This window comes from Diadema antillarum, unplaced genomic scaffold (assembly GCF_040938485.1).
Source record: "Diadema antillarum isolate AM-2024a unplaced genomic scaffold, OU_Dant_1.0 seq00000041_RagTag, whole genome shotgun sequence".
Lineage (NCBI taxonomy): Eukaryota > Metazoa > Echinodermata > Echinoidea > Diadematoida > Diadematidae > Diadema > Diadema antillarum.
Window position 1 is genome coordinate 1204574 of NW_027271153.1, and position 18573 is coordinate 1223146.

Sequence of the window (18573 nt, forward strand, 5' to 3'; positions counted from 1 at the left end):
CAGCCATCAGGCCAGGGAGATTTATTGCTAGAGACCCAGAGTTGACTGAGAGCGGAAGGAGCAACTGACCTGATGATTGGTGGCAAGACACAAGTGCAGAAGATTTTCTTCTTTTTTTTTGGGGGGGGGGGGGGTAGGGGGAAATGAGTGGGGTGGGGCACAAGAGGTAGGGTATGTGGATGGGGAGGGGGAGGGGAGAGATCACCACGAAGCAAACAAAGCACATATTTCAGCGGGGTCACTCTTGGAAGTCACAATTATTGCAATTATTGCAATTTACCATGGAGAGCTGTGAAATGAGCCAGTCTTGAAACTGTTACATAAACTCATCCAACCACACTCCTTTGATAATTCTGTTTGTCCATTCTGTTCTCGAATGTCTTGTCATCAAGCTGAATGCATATTCTGAGGTCAACACGGAAAATCTTGGCCATCAGCACCTCATCAAAGACAACTTATCACAATTTCATACTAACCAATCCACACTAGATATTAATCTTTTTTTTTTTTTTTAAGTGAATGCTCAACCTTATACCAAATGAAAAAATTTTCAAGGTTGCCAGGATTTGAATTCTGTTATTCATATCTTCATTTCTCTGTTCTCTGAGTGGAAGAATACTTCACTGAATGAAGTACATTCATAAAGGAAAAATGAACATCATACGGGTCTGTCTGTACCACTGAATTTACTCGCAGCAAAAATAAATCATTCTGGATAACATAAACGGCTACCAGAGCAATGACATCCCCAAATTGTTATGTCTTCATTTGCTTGGGTTGTGTTTGGCTGAAGGAGGTTTCTGTTATTCCATAAAAGGCGAAAATTTATCACGATCAGGATTAATCGCTCTCGACACAAACTGAAAATAGCCCAGTGACCTACTTTTCCAAACCTTTCAGTCGATGACAGCAGAGTGTCTTCCAGGCTTCATTTCTTGGACTGCTTCTTCAACTTTCAACACGCATTCTCCCCCCTTTTCCGAAATTCTGGACATCTTCAATATCCGTGTATTATCTTTAGGAGAGTTGTAGGCACATGTTGGGTCAACAAACAGCGCACAAAGTCACGTCTGTACGGCAGCAATGGGGTTTGTTTACATCAGATACAACGACAGCTGCTTAATTCAACACTGGGAGTGCACACTTTATTTCCGTGTTTCGGAACTTTCTGCTGTAGTATATGCTATGGCATGTTCTCGTATGTCTGGAAGAAGGGGGACAGCTAAATTTCAACTGGAAGAATTATAATGTTGCTTATAGTACTTTTTAATAATAAAATAATAATAATACAACTTTATATCATGCTTTTTCATAATAGCATGTAACACCATCATTGTGATGTTGTTTAAAGTGATCATAATCACATCATATCAAGAGATATAGGGCTACAAATAGTCGATCAACTCATAAAAACCAGCATCAAATTTTGTCTATCTGCTTGGTCACATTAAAAACAACAGTTTGAGTTCAATAAGGTCTCTCACACTTAGCCAGATTTTAGGGGGTAGCATCCTCTTTTCCTTATTACACCCATTCAATCAAATCAAATTATCGTCAAATCAAATCATTCTCAAATAATCTATCACCGTCAACTGATGTAAAGAAATTCACTGCAGGAATGAATGAGGAGCTATGCACCATTTGGTACCTGATAAATATTTTGATTTTTTTTTAAATCAATATCTATCAGTATCTTAGAACAAGGCAAAGAGCAAAACACACATAGAATACTTTAGTATAAACTGCAATTCTCAAACAAATCCAAAACATTCTCACTACTAAAGCTAGCGTCGTAGTGTTCTACCCTCAGGCTACAGAAGGTATAATCTGCCAAGTGTAAACGGGGCATGACCGGTTGCCCCGCTATGCGGGGACATGATTTACGTGAGAAGTCTACCCATTATTCTAACCTCCTGCCTCATTCAGATATTTCATTCGGAGAGGATTCTTGAGAGCGCCAGTGCATTGACTTCTGACTGAGGACAGCCCACATAAACAGTGGAATAGGAGTCAAGTGCATCACAACTTTCCAACTCGTAGTGCAGCCACAAACTACTCTGATGGCTTCCTATCACTTCAACTTCTCAGGAGGGATTTTTTTTCCTTTTCTTTTGACTCTGATCACACACACAAACACATACACACACATACACACACATACATACAAACATAAATCTATAATGATATCATACCTATGCATGTTGTCTTTAAAGACAAATGAATTTGCTAACAAATATCTAAATAGGAATCAGACTATCCTGAATAAATCCTAACTTGGAAAAAAATGTCTTATAAATGTGTTATATAAAATATCATATGAAGGGCTTTTTGACCATCTTTTGTCAATATCCAGAACATTAAATCTACTTCAGATTGGATTGCAAAGTGACAAACAGTACTTCTAAGTCAGAGATGTTGAACAATCACAGAATTCAAGTGGGGAAATGAGTTGTAATTGTAAACCATCACAATATTATCTTTTCAGATTCTTTGCATTTGAGAAAGCAATCGGTGTTATGAATGAGGAAAATTTCTCAACCTAACATGAAACAAACTATAAAGCAACAACACTAGGAAAATGGTCAACTTTTGTGCCCTTTCCGCAGCATGCCCACAGATAGCCTTGGACAACCTTAGCATGCTATCCAAGGAAAAAAAAAAAAATCAATTATCTTTATCTCGAGGAAACACAGGGATTTATTTTCCACCTCCCCCTACATCCAAATCCCAGTCCAGCTTCCCATATCCGCTGGATGAGACAGAGGATCTGAATAAAATATGGGGGGAATTTTCCCATCATGGATTACCATAATCTCGCCAAGATTTCGCCCCCATAAACTTGGAAGTTTTTTTTTTTTTGGTGACTCTTCGAGATAGCTCAGTGGAATACAACATCCATCACATGTGTTTTATTTGCTTTAACTAAGAAAGGGGAAAAGGAAATGGAGATGAATAAAAATCATTTCAGAAGAATTGAAGGAGATGAAAGTGAAGAAGCAGAAGGAAAAGACAATATTTGAGTTTTTTTTTTTCTATGCAGTCCACCTTAGATATCTGGGCTATAAACCAATGAAATGCAAAGGTTACAAAGTTTTGAGACTGAATTGCTAATAACATTCATTTGTTGTTGTTGTTTTTTGGGGGGTTTTTTTTTGGTTATTCTATTTCAAATGTGTACATTCATTAGCAGTACGAACAGTTTCTTGATTAGATAATAAAAGATAAGACTTGATGAATTTCTCTACGTAATGAAATCACTTCCTTTTAACATATTCTGGTAGACATTCACGGTGTATACAAAATGTTGCCAGGGAAATACACACACAGATACACACAAAAAATAATGATTTGGGTATGCACTACTAGTATATGTGTGGCTCTTCAGATACATACTGTCTTCTCAATCTTGACTACAATAACAAAATCCCATAGAAAAACAGCACATTCTACTTGCATGTACTTCTTTCAAGATACAAAGAATGTAAATGACTTGTCAAAATGAACCATTGATGGCATATGAACAAGCACATGCAGAGCAGAATCACATATCAGCACAAACTGTACATCAAAATTAGATGTGAAAACAGGATGTGCGATCATGAGGACCCTGTCGGCTTAGGAAACAGTGATCAAAGGCGAAGCACAAACAGTCACAAGTACATCAATTTAAAGGGTGTGTACAGTTCTGGTCGAGGTGAAGATATAGCTTTTGACGTTTTGTGAGATATTCAGAAACCACTCTATGAGATGTCAAAGAACATGCGGTTCTAAGGGGTATCAAAAGTTTATTCGATGAAAATCGGCTTTGAAATGGCTGAGATATCCAAAAACAAGGTAAAACAAAGAGATACTAATAAAGTTGGGGCATGTCGCCTTTTATTATTAGCACTTTTTTGGATATCTCAGCCATTTGAAAACCAATTTTCATCAAATAAATGTTGAATCCTTCTTAAAATTACATGCTCTTTTATATTTCATAAGAGGCTTTTCATTACCTCACTTAGGAATGTTCAAAACATGAATCCCTACCTCAACCAGTATTGTACAGTCCCTTTAACATGCAGAATTCTGATTGGTTGAGTGGGTGCAAAGTTACATATCAAGTCATGTTTGATGCCACTGGTAAGGTTGTAGGCAACAGGACCCTGTTCACATATCTAAAAAAGTCTTTACAGAAGAGACTGCACAGCAACTGATGCTTGCCCTCTTACTCTTCCAGTGTGAAGGGGGGGGGGGGTTGAAACATTTAGTGGACAATCCACAATTACCACATGGAGATACCACAAAGATTACTTCTCAGCCCACTCTGTCAGGTTTATATCAATACTTGTCATCTCATCATCTTTAATCCTGCAATGTCATGTTTCATCTATGTGCATGTGCCCACATCAAAAACAGACATCGAGATTTTTCGGATTTTTTTTTTTGCTTTCAGCAGTTCAAAGAATGTTTGTCAACTTCGACGGCAGAACTTGAAAATGTCACTAGGACTGACGCTTTTATTTGCTGGGACACAGGTCCTTACATAAGTGAATATTGAATATGACTTGACCCTCTTATATGCAAAAACTTAATATTAGAAAGCATAGATAAATTGAAAGCACCAGTTAAGAGTTTGTGGATGCAAATAAGAATAATATCTACTGACTAATAAGAATATGTTTGTGTTGAAGATATATTTTCCAGTTTTAAGCAATAAAAAGGATAGCAAAAACAAGCAAGTAACTGATATTGTACTGCATTTTCTATTTTCAAATCAGACCAGTTTCAAATATGACCTTTATGAAAAGAAAGAAATAAGAATGGATAGTTGCTGAGTGCCAACTTACATTAGGAAACACTGCCTGAATGATTTGCATTCCAATGTTAATGTCAATTTCCTAGTGAATAGCTTTGATGGAATAGAGCATGTACCAACACTCTCTCTCCCTTCCTGCCCCTCTCTATACGACCCCCCCCCCCCCATCTCTCTCTCTCTCTCTCACTTCTCTCTAATATGTCTGGATAGAAATATGGATAGATATATAGATAAATAGATAGATACAGATATAGTTATATTCTATCTTTATGCACATAAAAATGCATGCTAATACACACACATACACACACATACACACACACGCTCTGTATCTGTGCCTTCTAACGTACAATCTATTCATAAATCATTCATGGGCAATGAAATCAAGTTATTTGTTTCTTCCACAATAACCTCACCGCAAATTTATGGTTAGCTAACTTTCTCCAAATAAGCCATCCCCCCCCCCCCCCCCACCCTCCTTCCCTTCGGAAGTATGTATGGTCCTTGGAATGTTTCATCATGTTTATCAACAGGTACAGGCTGCATGGGTCATTTTCCTGTCTTTCTTCAAGAGTACAGCTATCTGGTATTTCCTGTTGAAGCAGGTGTCTGTGCAGCTAAGACGCATGTGCTGCATTATGTCATCAGTTTCTCACATTGGCCAATACTATGATTATTCACAATTTTCATTCTCAATATTTCACTAAACACATGCCCAGCATTTTGCCCCTTTATTATTATTTTTTTCTGTCAGCATTCCAGCCTTCAAATGGCAAGTCAGCTATTTCTGTTCATTCAGCTAAAAATGGCCAGCTCACCAAAAAGAAATTGATTGCAAATCCTCCCTTTGGCATCAAGAATGTAACCACAAATCACAAAGGGTATAAGGGCACTAGCCTTTCATGATCTTTAGTCTCATTCATGATATACTTTAATATCATTGTATCAGCAAGATCCTACCATTAGTAGCAAGAAAAGAAGCAAAAATACAGATATACATTTATACATCATAGGTGCATATATGTGTGTATATATATATATATATATATGTGACCCGCTACAACAAAATGATCCTAAAGTCGGGCGTGGTCGATTATTTGAAAATTGCATGACACAATTCCCTAATCTTTTTGCTTTAAATTGATATATAACACGTCTCACAAAAATATTCGGCTGCGGAGATATCGATGTTTGAAAGAGAGCATGTCAAGACGTCTGGGAAATCACTGTTTCGAGAAAAGCGCCCTAAAAGTTCTCCTTGCGACGCAATCACAATCAAGAGACACGCAAGTCAGTATTCACCTCCGGACAATAGAAGTTAAGCCCTAGCAACCCCCGAAATGCTCATTCAAACACAGCGTCGGCGGTCTCCTCAACGACCAATCAGTGACCAGGATGTCAGGAGAAGCGGCTAGGCATAGCGCAACCCGCCCGCACGCACTAGTCGACTGGGCAGTGTGTGAGCTTCACGCTTCGGTTAGCGGCAAGCAGCAAACTGACCAATGAGATCACTCTGGTCGTTGTTAGGGGTGGAGCCTATGTGTGGCGCTCAATCCAAATGTTCGAACCAGTTTCTGCTTCGTTGAAACGCCAAAAAAACATGGCCCAGAAAAACGCTATTTTTTGGTCTTTCCTTTCATCATTTTGCTTCAAAATTTCGACAGATGATAGAAGACATGTCAGACTCTAATAATATGTCAAATTCAGAAAATTGTAAGTTTTGGCCAATTTTGATGCTCTAACTTCAAACTCGATTTTCACGGCTTCGACCGTGCGCGACTTTAGGACCATTTTGTTGTAGCGGGTCACATATATATATATATATATACATATATATATATATATACATACATACATAGAGAGAGAGAGAGGGGGGGGGGAGGAAAGACAGAGCTAGAAAATAGAACTCTATAGATATAGGCTTCAAAGCAGCTCACAGCATTCACGTGCAATTGACTATTTTTACTCAGCCGCTCTTCATTGCCAAGATCAAAGTCATTCACATCAGTTTCTTTACACACGCAAGTACATTCAATATCAAAGATGGCTTCCTTTTTGTTCTACTTGAGAGTATGGTAAAAAATAGATAATACATACACTGTCCCCTGGGATAGTACATTTGTAGTTATCTAAAGGTTAGTACATTTGTAGTTATCTAAAGGTTGGTACAAGGCGAAGTATTGCAAAAAACAAAACAAAACAAAACATTGGAAGAACTGAAAATTACAATTGCCTTTAATTATAGTTATGTTTCTGTGATGCAAGGAGTATCATATTTTCTATCCCATCATTTCAACACAAGCGCGCAAACACAAGGGCAAGGGCCATCATTTTGGTAGATTTGAAGGATGCACACATTGGTCAGCAAAACATTGCAATGCGGCAATCCGTGAGATATATCTGTCCATCTGAACGGGCACAAAAAATCTTGATATGCGGACCATGATCGAGATCTGTCTGTGTACAGGCAGCCGCCTTATGTTGGTCCTGAGTGGAAAATTTTGCACTTGGCTAATAAAAACTACATTGCAGCGGTTGTAGTGTGGATCACAGCCAAGAAAGACACCTCTTGACATGCAGTCATTCACTACACTCAGATGGCAAAAAGTTTCCACGAGCGAAACGTCATCTGTAAACAAAGTGATTGCCAATTAGATCAGGGGCACACTCAGCATGTCGAGATTTAATATCAAGTCGCATTAGATAATGCATGAACCTAGTATACACACAACATGAAAGCACACACACACATGAACACTCAAAATATACCCATATTTATTATTCTTATCTCTGCAACTACGGGAGTGCGCCTAGGGAGCGTTTATAAATCTAAATCAGTCAGCTTGCCTCCTCCCCGCCAAGTCCCAAATATGCTATTTAGTGGGGTCTGTTTCACCGCATATCGTATCACGGATATGCACAAGCGACAAAAGAACACTACGCTTGGCTGAATGCATTCCATCTCCATTCCATCTGGTGAGAAAGTGCATACACCTCTCAAAGGGCTGGTAGCAATAGCCTTGGTACCAGACTCTCTTACTTATCCTTTTCCTCACTCTCTCATTCCTTCCTGCTTTCTTATTTCCTGTTTTCAGCATCAGGCATATCACCCTTTGTACAGTGATTACGACAGATACATTTGAGTGACTCACTGTAACTGCAAGCGAGAATCACAACAAAATGCTTAATTTCAACAATTCTGTCCTGTTGTTTCCAAGCACATGTGTACTTTCTGTGAACAGCACCTTGAATGCCTCATATTGTGATTATGATTACAATTATGGCTATCATCATCATTGCTGTTGCTATCACCATTTCTACAGTAATTATCGTTAACATGATTTTGTTGCATAGCGACTACATCACTAAATTCCACAAGAAATGCACTCATCATTTGACGATAACTGCACAAATATTCTACTGTTAAGGAACTGCCTGCAGCTTCCATAATCTTGCAAAAGATGAAATAACCCCTCACACGAGCGGAAAGCTGTATCAGAGAGAACATTTCATAGCTGCATCAAAGAAAAGTTCCACGAGCGTCGTTTGCAGGCATCCCTTTGAAGAATTAAATGAAAACTAAATCACAAGTCAGAATAGGAGGAAAACAATAATCTTCACAGTGATCACACCCCCCCCCCCCCCCACAACTAAGGAAAAGGCCAACGTGCACCATTTCCATGCCAGCAACATTTCATGTCTTCCTCTCCCTCTCTTTCTCTGCTTCTCCTCTTCTCCCATCAACAAAATTTGATAAGGAAGAGGCAACATCCACGAGTCTGTAGAAGGTGTCGTAAGATCCTTGGAAGACGTCACTTTGAATTATCCTCACAGTCCCATCTGTGGAGACCAACGGGCTTCCCAAGCCACCTCTCAATACCCCACAACAGCAACAACAACCTGCCCCGTGGGGATGGACAGAAGAAAAAAGAAGGAGTTATTTCTCCTGAAATGCTGATTACGTCAATGTCTTTATTGGAGGATTCGTGATGACAATGCCGCTATGCTTACGTGCCAAGTGTCACAGAAACTAGTAGAATTCCGACCAATATGAAATTAGATGTACCGGTATGTGGAAAAAACACAATGTTAGTTCATGTTGCCAACTTGGTGTTAATATCATACAAAAGCAACAATGTAAATGTCCTCTTGTTTCTTGGCCTAGAGTATGAGAAATTAAGAAGGAATTCCTTGATTCTGTGACGCAGGATATCACTCAACAGAATCGTTTGCAATCATTCATCAGCTCGCAATCACTCAAAATTCCAAGAATAGGTGACAGATACAAGATCATGAATCCATTTTTGTGAAGCTCTCCCATCCACTCTGCCCTCCACCAGGGGACGCTCTCTATTTCGGCATTCTATATCCACTCGTAACAATTCCATGAGAAATCGTCAAAGTTCTCCAGAAGAAAGAACAACAACAACAAATGCTTTAAAGAGCACTTTGGAAAACTAACCATTCTTATTACAAATATGAACAGTACACCAAGCTTTAAAAACATGAATGAATGAATATTAGTACAAATCATGGTGCTTTCACTGCAGCTACAAGATATCAACTTGAAATACATTTGTCTTAACCTTAAACCTTGACCGAGGGAATGTGCTATCAGTAAAACATTCAGCGTCACTTCCCTTTGCTTTGATATAGTCTGTCGATGTATCATTCAGCCAATTTTGGGCAGTTGTTAGCAATTGTTGCTCATGGTAACAGTCTGTCTCGGCACAAAGATACAGCATCTTGCAGGCATCCAGCCTATCAGAGTTTTAGGAGCCATTTATTGCATATGGTTACACTCCCAATTCATGACTTCCATTTGCTGATATGCTGCTTTGTTTCTCCACGTTCCATGATTTGCAAGTTGACAGTTCACAACAAGCTTTAAAAATTCATGCCTACCCTTTTTCTTCCTATCTTCATGTTCATTTTAGAAATGGATATGTTTGGAAATAATGTCAGAAACTATCATATAAGACTGTCAGCTGCCACACCCCGCAGGTTGGCCAGGATAGCTATTGTACGGCAAACTGTAGCATCTACACAGTATTCTGCTAAATATACTTCTGTATATTGAGGAATGTCACATCAAATGAAGGTGCACACTACAAGCCATTGCATTTTCCATGTAGCCAGTTAGGAGCCTCATCGGTTTGGACAATACGTTAGAAAATTTCAATCAACTTGTCATAAGGCATAATCATCACAATCTTCTTTTGGAGTCTTTTAGAGGTTTGATACATTAAGTTATATTGATATCTTGAAAGTGGAATTTGTACTTCAATTCATTCATAAGGAAAGACTGCAAGAGGGAAATTATAGACTAAAATATTTGTTGGCATTACATGGACCACTACCCCCCCCCCCCCCCCCCCCCCGATGAAACTGGTGAGGGCGATTCAAATGTTTTGAATCTATAGTTCAGTTCAATTCAGTTCAATTCAATTGACGTAATATATATCTATTCCATTCGTTCACAAAAAAATTTATACAAAAAAGTATTTTATGCAATCATTACTTGATCATTTTTTAGAAAATACATAATAAAAGCATCATGAAGTATAATAAGCCGTTCATATAATTTCATTGGATAGCCAAGATATGAAAGGACACTTGAAAGATTGAAAAAAAAAAATAAGTATGAGAATGGAAAACAGTGGCCTACTGAAAAGCAAGGCTTATAAGACATGGGTCGCTTGAGACATAATATGTACTAAATATCATCCGTAATTAATTCATATATAAATTACAAAAAAAAATCGTGATAAACAATAGTTATTTTTTTATACAAATCAAAAAAGATACTAATTAGGCCTATATACAATTTACAAATTAAGACACTGACAACTTCAGTGTTGCAAGCTATACAGACACATGGATTGAGCCCTATGTGTGCCCATAAAAGACAACACATAATGACAACTATATAAAAATAATTAAGTGAGAAAAAAAAAAGTTATTTTATCCAGGTCCTTCTATTCTGAGCATGACAGCTATTAAAAAAAACACCACAAATACTAATTTAGTCAGGAAAAAAAAGTAAAAGTACTTCTATTCTGCACATGACAGCTATATCAAAAAAATACTAATTTAGTCAGAAAAAAAAAAGTTATTTTATCCAGGTACTTCTTGTCTTTACTAGGTTCCTATTTGTCAATCAAATATTTCCAGTTCAGTGATTGTTATCACATTGGCAATGAAAGATTGCATCTAGTGGAAATGTTCTTTTGGAAATATGCACAGTCTATAGGAGCATTTACATAGCCACTGAAAAACCATAGTTCTTTGCACATTCCAGATTTTTCAATGTGAGTTGCTAGGAAACTACAGGTATGTGAGCAAAAAACCAGAATAAAAAAAAAAAAAAAAAACTTCCTAAGAAGTCAAATATTTTGAAACTCTGCAGCTTTATTGTTTTGTTTTGGTTTTTTTTTTTTTTTGCAATCTAAATACCGTTACAAATAATCTTTTGTTTGGAGAGGGGAGGCTGTTGCATTCTTTATACTATACAGCAGAGACTCCAACTCTCCTGCTTTCGACAGGATATCTCCTGCCGAAAGCCCATTTTTGCAAAATCTCCCATTCTCCCGCTTGAGATTCAATTTCTCCCGCAGGGCTCTGTGTCTCCCGCTAGAAATGATTTCGTACTTAGTGTCATAATATGTTGAAAAATAAGCCTTAGATAGCACGAGAGAGCATCTAGAACCCTTGAGATTCAAGGGCCGTTAGGACCCCGGCCGCAAGGAACTTCGGGCTTCGCACTCGTGATGTGCGCAAAGCGCACATCATGTTGGAGTCTCCCGTTTACTAGGGGTTTCAGGCGGGAGAATCTCCAGATCAGAAGGTGCTTGGGGTTGGAGTCTCTGATACAGTAATCATCATGTAACACATGTAATACATGATATGCAGCAACTATTTTGTGCCATTCATGTTGCGATGGTTTTATCTTGCAATTTTCTATGAGCTAGCTGAATGATCGATCCATGACATGCCAACACATTATCCCAACTGACACAGTTGCAATGAATGACTGTATCAACAAAATCACCAACTTAGCTTGTTGAAAATGGATACAGTAAAACCACAAACTTTCATGTACATATGAAACTTGGAATTTTGCAAGGAGCCAAGATTCGCGAAATTAAAATGCACATGGAAGTTTTTTTGTCTACACAATGCAATGAACGGGAGTGGCAATTCATGAACGTTTCATGCCGCGAAAAATACTTTTGGCTCCAATTTGCAGACGTTTCATGCTGAATGTTTCTGGTTTTACAGCAATACTTATTTCCTATCCCACTGCTGTGGTTCTCAGTATAGACATATTGGCTTAGTATTCCCTCATGGAGTAATTCCCATTCATGCAGCAGAGGGTCACATAAGCGATATGAGAGTGCGTCAAACGTCTACTACTAATTGTTTGGACCCCTCACCTTTTGCAGTGCTAATTCAATAAGGTGCAGCTTGATCAAGCGTCCGATCGAATCTGGGTAATGTCAACAGGGCAGGCGATATGTTGTCCCAGCCTCAGACAAGGTCTGGGACTGACAGAGTTGAGGACAAGACCTGATCCATATGTGAAGCACTAACGGTGAAGCACTAACGGAAGGTCGGATGATACTCAGCATCGCTGTCTTACCACTCTTGTGGCTAGACCCTCTTGCCATGAACATTTATTTATCAGGAGACTACATCAAGCGTGGCATCTGCCCACGCACTCGTGAAATATGTAGCCGTTTGAATTAGGTTTTAATGAATTCGATGTGAAATACATGACATAATCCATCCTTAGAGCTAAAAGAAATTTCCTTTAATGAGCTAAAACTTACCCCATCTCAATTACAATTAGATATCACAGGTAGTTGGTGGCATATGACATCTGCATAACCGATTATGTAACTCGCACTCCTTTCAGACCAATGGTAATTGCCCATCAAACTCATACTGGATTTAATTGCAGAGAAATGTGATCTATATCAATAATTCACTTCACCGTCAACCTTCAGAACAAAAGTGCAAGGAAGCCTACTGAAAAATCATGCAAACTGTGCCTAGAAACGTGACCATTACCTGAGCAGCAATGCATGGTGCAGCAGCGAATGCATGTGCCTCACCCACTGAGCAGCATGCGAAAATTCACAGATATCCTAAGCAGAGACTGAAAGGGGACAACCTCCCAGACTGTAATCTGCTGCTGAATTCCCTTTACAGAGTGTTACCCAAGGGTTTGGAGATAAACTTCTGTCCCTATCTTCACCAGTGTTTTGCAAGGGTTTACGAGGGGAGTTCATTGACTTTTCAGACCGCGAAAATTGAACTCATGGATCTACAATTTGTAGATGCACTATGAAAGGGGTATCAGTTTACCAGTTACCAAATTATAAAAAGAGACAAGGAAAGAATTTCATGCATTAGTATTCTTTGTTGTTGCTGTTTTCTTATGACAACATCGAGGAGGGGGGGGGGGTGGGAGAGATTCTGAATGACACTAACATCGTGACCACACATTGGATGTTTGGTTATGTTGACACAATGCATGTGTCATTTCCACATATCTTATGAGTTTCTCAGGTCTTTCAAAACACCTTGCACAGAGAAGATTACCTCTTGTGAGAAAACATGAAGTAGATGTGGGTGTCACACGCAGGTGTAGTATCTATTCATTGGCCAATGCTTCACTGTGTTAATAGTGCATTGATATCACACTTGAGTGTGATATTTTCCAGTGGCTCACCTGAAACGAAATCTGGAGATTATTATCTGAATCATGTTTCGTATACTGTATACGCCGAATATTTCGCGACGTTTTTATTTTCGCGAATTTCGCGAGTCAGCCGCTATTCGCGAAATTAAAAACAAGTGAAAATATTTACTCTAATGCCGATATGAATGTGACGCACGCGTAAACATTTCTCCGTCAGTACAGGACTCCATGATCGCAAATTTAACCACTCGCAAAATTGACGGGAAGTCCCGATTCACGAAAATTTAGACTCGCGAAATATATGGCGTATCCAGTATATCCCTTTCTCTTCTTCTTCTTCTTCTTCTCTCCCTCTCTTCTGTTTCTCTATCTATCTCTCTCATTATCTCTCTGTTTCTCTGTCTCATCTCAAAAAAAAAAAAAAAATGTCTTTTTATAAGAGGCTGACAGACTGTGATGTTGGTGCAGACATTGCCCTGACAAGGGAAAAGCTCCTCTGCATAAACATTCCGGCCAAGTTCAGGAAAGCAATCCAGGGAGGTAGGTAGGGTAAACACCGGGCAGAAGCAGAACACCAAAGCAGGTGTTAACAGATACACGAGAAGGGATACATACAAACTTCTTGCACGGGGAGGGACAAGTAGTTTAGTGTATGTCAACAGTTTAAAGTGGCAAGAGGCCTCCGACTCACCTCTGGTCTAGTTTCAAAACAGGCAGAACTGCTTACATGAATATAAATCAAAGAGCCTTTACACACTTTGGGAGAGGGAAAAATGGGGGAAAAAAGCATGAAAGAATATTCAGTAGAAATATATTCTTTCTGCAAGACAACATACTAGCAGAAATAAAATATGAGGTTATTGCTCCAAGAACCGAAACTCTTTTCTATGTAAATTGAAGTAGAATCTTGGCAGATATACTAACTGTAGAGGACTGCTACACAAATTAAAGTGCCCCTTATACAGAAACCAAATAAACAAGACATATTAAAAAAATGCCCCTTTAGTACTGAGCCATGTCAATAGCTTACAAGTGCTGTAATACCTTTTTGCTTATCATATGGAAAATGGGATGGATGGAACACTTCTAGTATGCAGCAAGTGTTTAAGAAACTCTACAAGCTGGAAGCAACTTAAACAAGGAGAGAAAAAGAGGAGAAGAAAAAGGAAATGGAGTGAAATCTGCTTGAGCACAGAACACCATAATGGACAAGTGTATAACTCGACATGATAAACATATACATAATATACAAACATTACAAACATATCCCCTGGAATCCACTGTATCCACAGAATGTTGCAATTCTTTATTTTTCAGTATCTGGCATCAGCATTGGCAAATCTAATATCCTTATTGCAACAGATTACACCTTCCGAGTGCATTAAATGTGTAATATACAGCATGTTTCCACTTTCAAGGGAATATTTTCATATCTTAGCCTGATAAATCAACAATCTTGCATAGTATCATGTAGTCTTACCATCATACAGGAGGGGGAGAGGTAGGCCAACTCCGTGGATTTTTCTGTAGACTAAGCATGACAGTGTGTATATGTCTGTTTTGTCATGCTTGGTGCTAATGTTTCTCATCGGCCACGACCTACATAGCTGTGACCCTCCCTCCAGAGTGTGTATTCCATCATCCACCCCTTCTCGTCACGCTGACCGCCCGGTCGATTGCTAACATGACTGGCAGCTATCAGCTCCCGTGATCTCATTCACCCTCATTAAATAAACACAAAACTCATCCAAGTGGAATTAGCGGACGGGGCAGGACGCGTGACTTGAGTCCGTTGGGCAGCTTACCCCCGAGGAACGAGCCGCCACAGCTAACATTTAAGTCGTCTGCATAACATGGAGCAGACCGATGCCACGGTAGGCTGCACTCAATATGATGTACCATGGAAGGGGAGGAATACATTGTACTCAGAAGATCAGTGCCAGATAGTCCTGACGAGAGATGCTGCAAAGGACGCTCTTCCATGGCACTTACTTCAAGCTGGCAGATTAACCCTTTGCACGCCACGAGCCAGAAGTCTCAAACCACTGGATATCATCACGCTGAAATCATGTCAAGCATTACTCCTGAAGTTATCACAGAATTCTAGAATTGAGTCTTGACCTATTACCTTTGACCTTCATCACATCTACAGTGCCGACCGCGGGAAACGTCACGAAAACCCCTAGGGCAAATGCGGGAAGCCCTTTCGTCCGGGCGTACTAGGTAATACGCGGGCGTTTGGACGCGTACAGACGAGGGAAGTCGCCCGCACTTTCACGCTCGTCTAAACACCCGCATTTGCCCGAGCGCTCCAGCGCGGAATTAATGATATGAAAATCAAACTCTCCCGTCAACCATCGGCTACATGAAGGAAATTAGCTGAAATCGATCCGCGAAAATCTTTTGAAAAGTATCAGTAATTTGCCGGATGTTTGCTTTTACGTTCGAAAGTAAAATAATAACCATAACATTCAGCTCCCGAATATGCTAAAGCAAATGTCGAATGATCCCTTTGACGTTTGGAAATGAATAACAATAATACTCCGTACGATGATTAAATAAATGTCGGATGTTTGCTTTTACTTTCGGAAGTAAATAGCAATAACATTCATCTCCGGAAGATGCTAAAATAAATGTCGGATCTTTGCTTTGACGTTCGGAAATGAATAACAATAATATTCAACTCTGTACGATGATAAAAATAAATGCCGGATGTTTGCTTTTACGTTCAAAAGTAAATAACAATAACATTCAGCTCCGGAAGATGCTAAAATAAATGTCGGATCTTTGCTTTGACGTTCGGAAATGAATAACAATAATATTCAACTCTGTACGATGATAAAAATAAATGCCGGATGTTTGCTTTTACGTTCAAAAGTAAATAACAATAACATTCAGCTCCGGAAGATGCTAAAATAAATGTCGGATCTTTGCTTTGACGTTCGGAAATGAATAACAATAATATTCAACTCTGTACGATGATAAAAATAAATGCCGGATGTTTGCTTTTACGTTCAAAAGTAAATAACAATAACATTCAGCTCCGGAAGATGCTAAAATAAATGTCGAATGATCCCTTTGATGTTCGGAAATTAATAACACTAATATTCAACTCCGTATGATGATTAAACAGATGTCGGGTGTTTGCTTTTACTTTCGAAAGTAAATAGCAATAACATTTGGCTCCGGAAGATGCCCAGAAAATGGCAGATGATTGCTTTTTACGTTTGGAGGTGAATAGCAGTAACAGTCTGCTCCATATAATAAAATAAATGTCGGATATTTGCTATTACATTTCGAAATGAAGAACAGTAACATTCAGCTGCGTTTGATGGTAAAGTAAATGTCTGATGTCTGCCTTGACGTTCAAAATGAAAAAACAGTAACATTCGGCTCCGTACGATGCTAAAATGATTGTCGGATGTTTGCTTTTAAATTTGGAAATGAATAACGGTAATGTTCTGCTCCGAACGATGCTAAAATAAATAACAGATTGTTGCTTTTACATTTGGAACTGATTAACGGTATCAATCGGCTCAGTTAGATGCTAAAATAAATAGCGGATGTTTGCTTTCACGTTTGGAAATGAAAAAGGATAACATTCAGCTCCGTAAGATGCTAAAATGAATGTCGGTTGTTTGCTTTAACATTTGAAAATGATTAACGGTAACATTCGGCTCCGTAAGGTGTCAAAATACTAGTAAATGTTGGATGATTGCTTTTGCGATCAGAAATGAATAACGGTAACTTTAGCCTCTTTACAATGCTAAAACAAATGTCGGATAAATCAGATAATTTTGCTTAACATTCGACGTCGTGCGATACCAAGTTGATTGCATAAACCTTCGACACTTCGTTGCTGCTCAATTTTATTTGATCTCGACATTATGGACGCTATACCTATTTGATTTAATTGTCCTTATTTTATCAACTTTCGACATCAGCCGCTACTTTATAGTTTTCTCGATCACTAACGTCGGACGGTATGACCTAATCAACTTTGGACATTGGTCGCTATTTAATAATTTCATCAACCTTACACATCGGTAGCTATTATTCCGATGTTCGTTATTCCGAAGGCTCTCTAGTCCGAAGATTCGTTATTCAGAAGGTATATTGTTCCGTTAATTTCATTTTCGGATTCATGAATCTTCAGAATAACGAACCTTCGGAATAACGCCACAAACGTTCGAATTAACGAACCTGTAGGTTTAGGGAATTTGTGTGTTTCGAATTTAACGACCCTTCGGAATTACGAACCTTCGGAATATTACGAACAGCACCCATCCGATTATCAACCTTCGACATCGATCGCTGCTTACTGATTTTATCAACCTTCGACGTCGACCGTAAATAACGTATTTGATTGACACTTTCGACGTCGATCGCTGCACATTAGATTGGCAAACCGTCGAAGTGTCGATCGCTGCCTATTTATTTACTGGTTCCCCAATTTCTGACTTAGTTACTGATTTAATCTACCTTCAACATCGGTCGGTCATTATATTGTAAGTGGCCACTTATTGTCTCGAGCTTGATATTTCCCAATGGCGTCCACGTCTACACACACACACATAAAAAGAAAGAAAAAGATCTGAGTCTTAAAGGTCTAACGAGGCGTGAAAGTCCTTGTGTGATGCTTTTAATTGTGTCATTCACAATAGTGTCACGGTCCCTAAGATGGATGAAAGAGGCGCAGATCTTAAGAAGCCACTTGAGTTGAAGTTTAACACCGTCTGTCTATTCTTAAAGTACACGATTTGTAGGGGAAAAAAAAGACAAAGAGAGGGAGAAAACAAAGAAAACGTAGGAGAGAGAGAAGGGTATGGCGAAACCACCAGAGTGGCATTATGTAATCAACAAAGCTGCGTTTAACTTCACTCGAGTCCCCGAGAAGTGGTACTACACGTGCATGCATAATGTTTATCTTGGATACATGTACTGTAGGTACCCTTCTCTCCTTTCATGATAAATTGTTTATACGTATCACATAACTATGTCAATGCATGTTTACGTCGCAATTTGTCCAATCGGGGTTTTCCCTCTTTAAGGAGTGCTTGCTTTCCAA

The 18573-nt window shown here is 38.9% G+C and overlaps 1 protein-coding gene across 2 annotated transcripts in view; it reads right to left on the reverse strand.

The window, feature by feature from the left end:
* Positions 1 to 18573, reverse strand: part of LOC139725432 (oxysterols receptor LXR-alpha-like) — a 258092-nt gene that overhangs the window by 106404 nt on the left and 133115 nt on the right. The gene's annotated exons all lie outside the window — the stretch shown is intronic.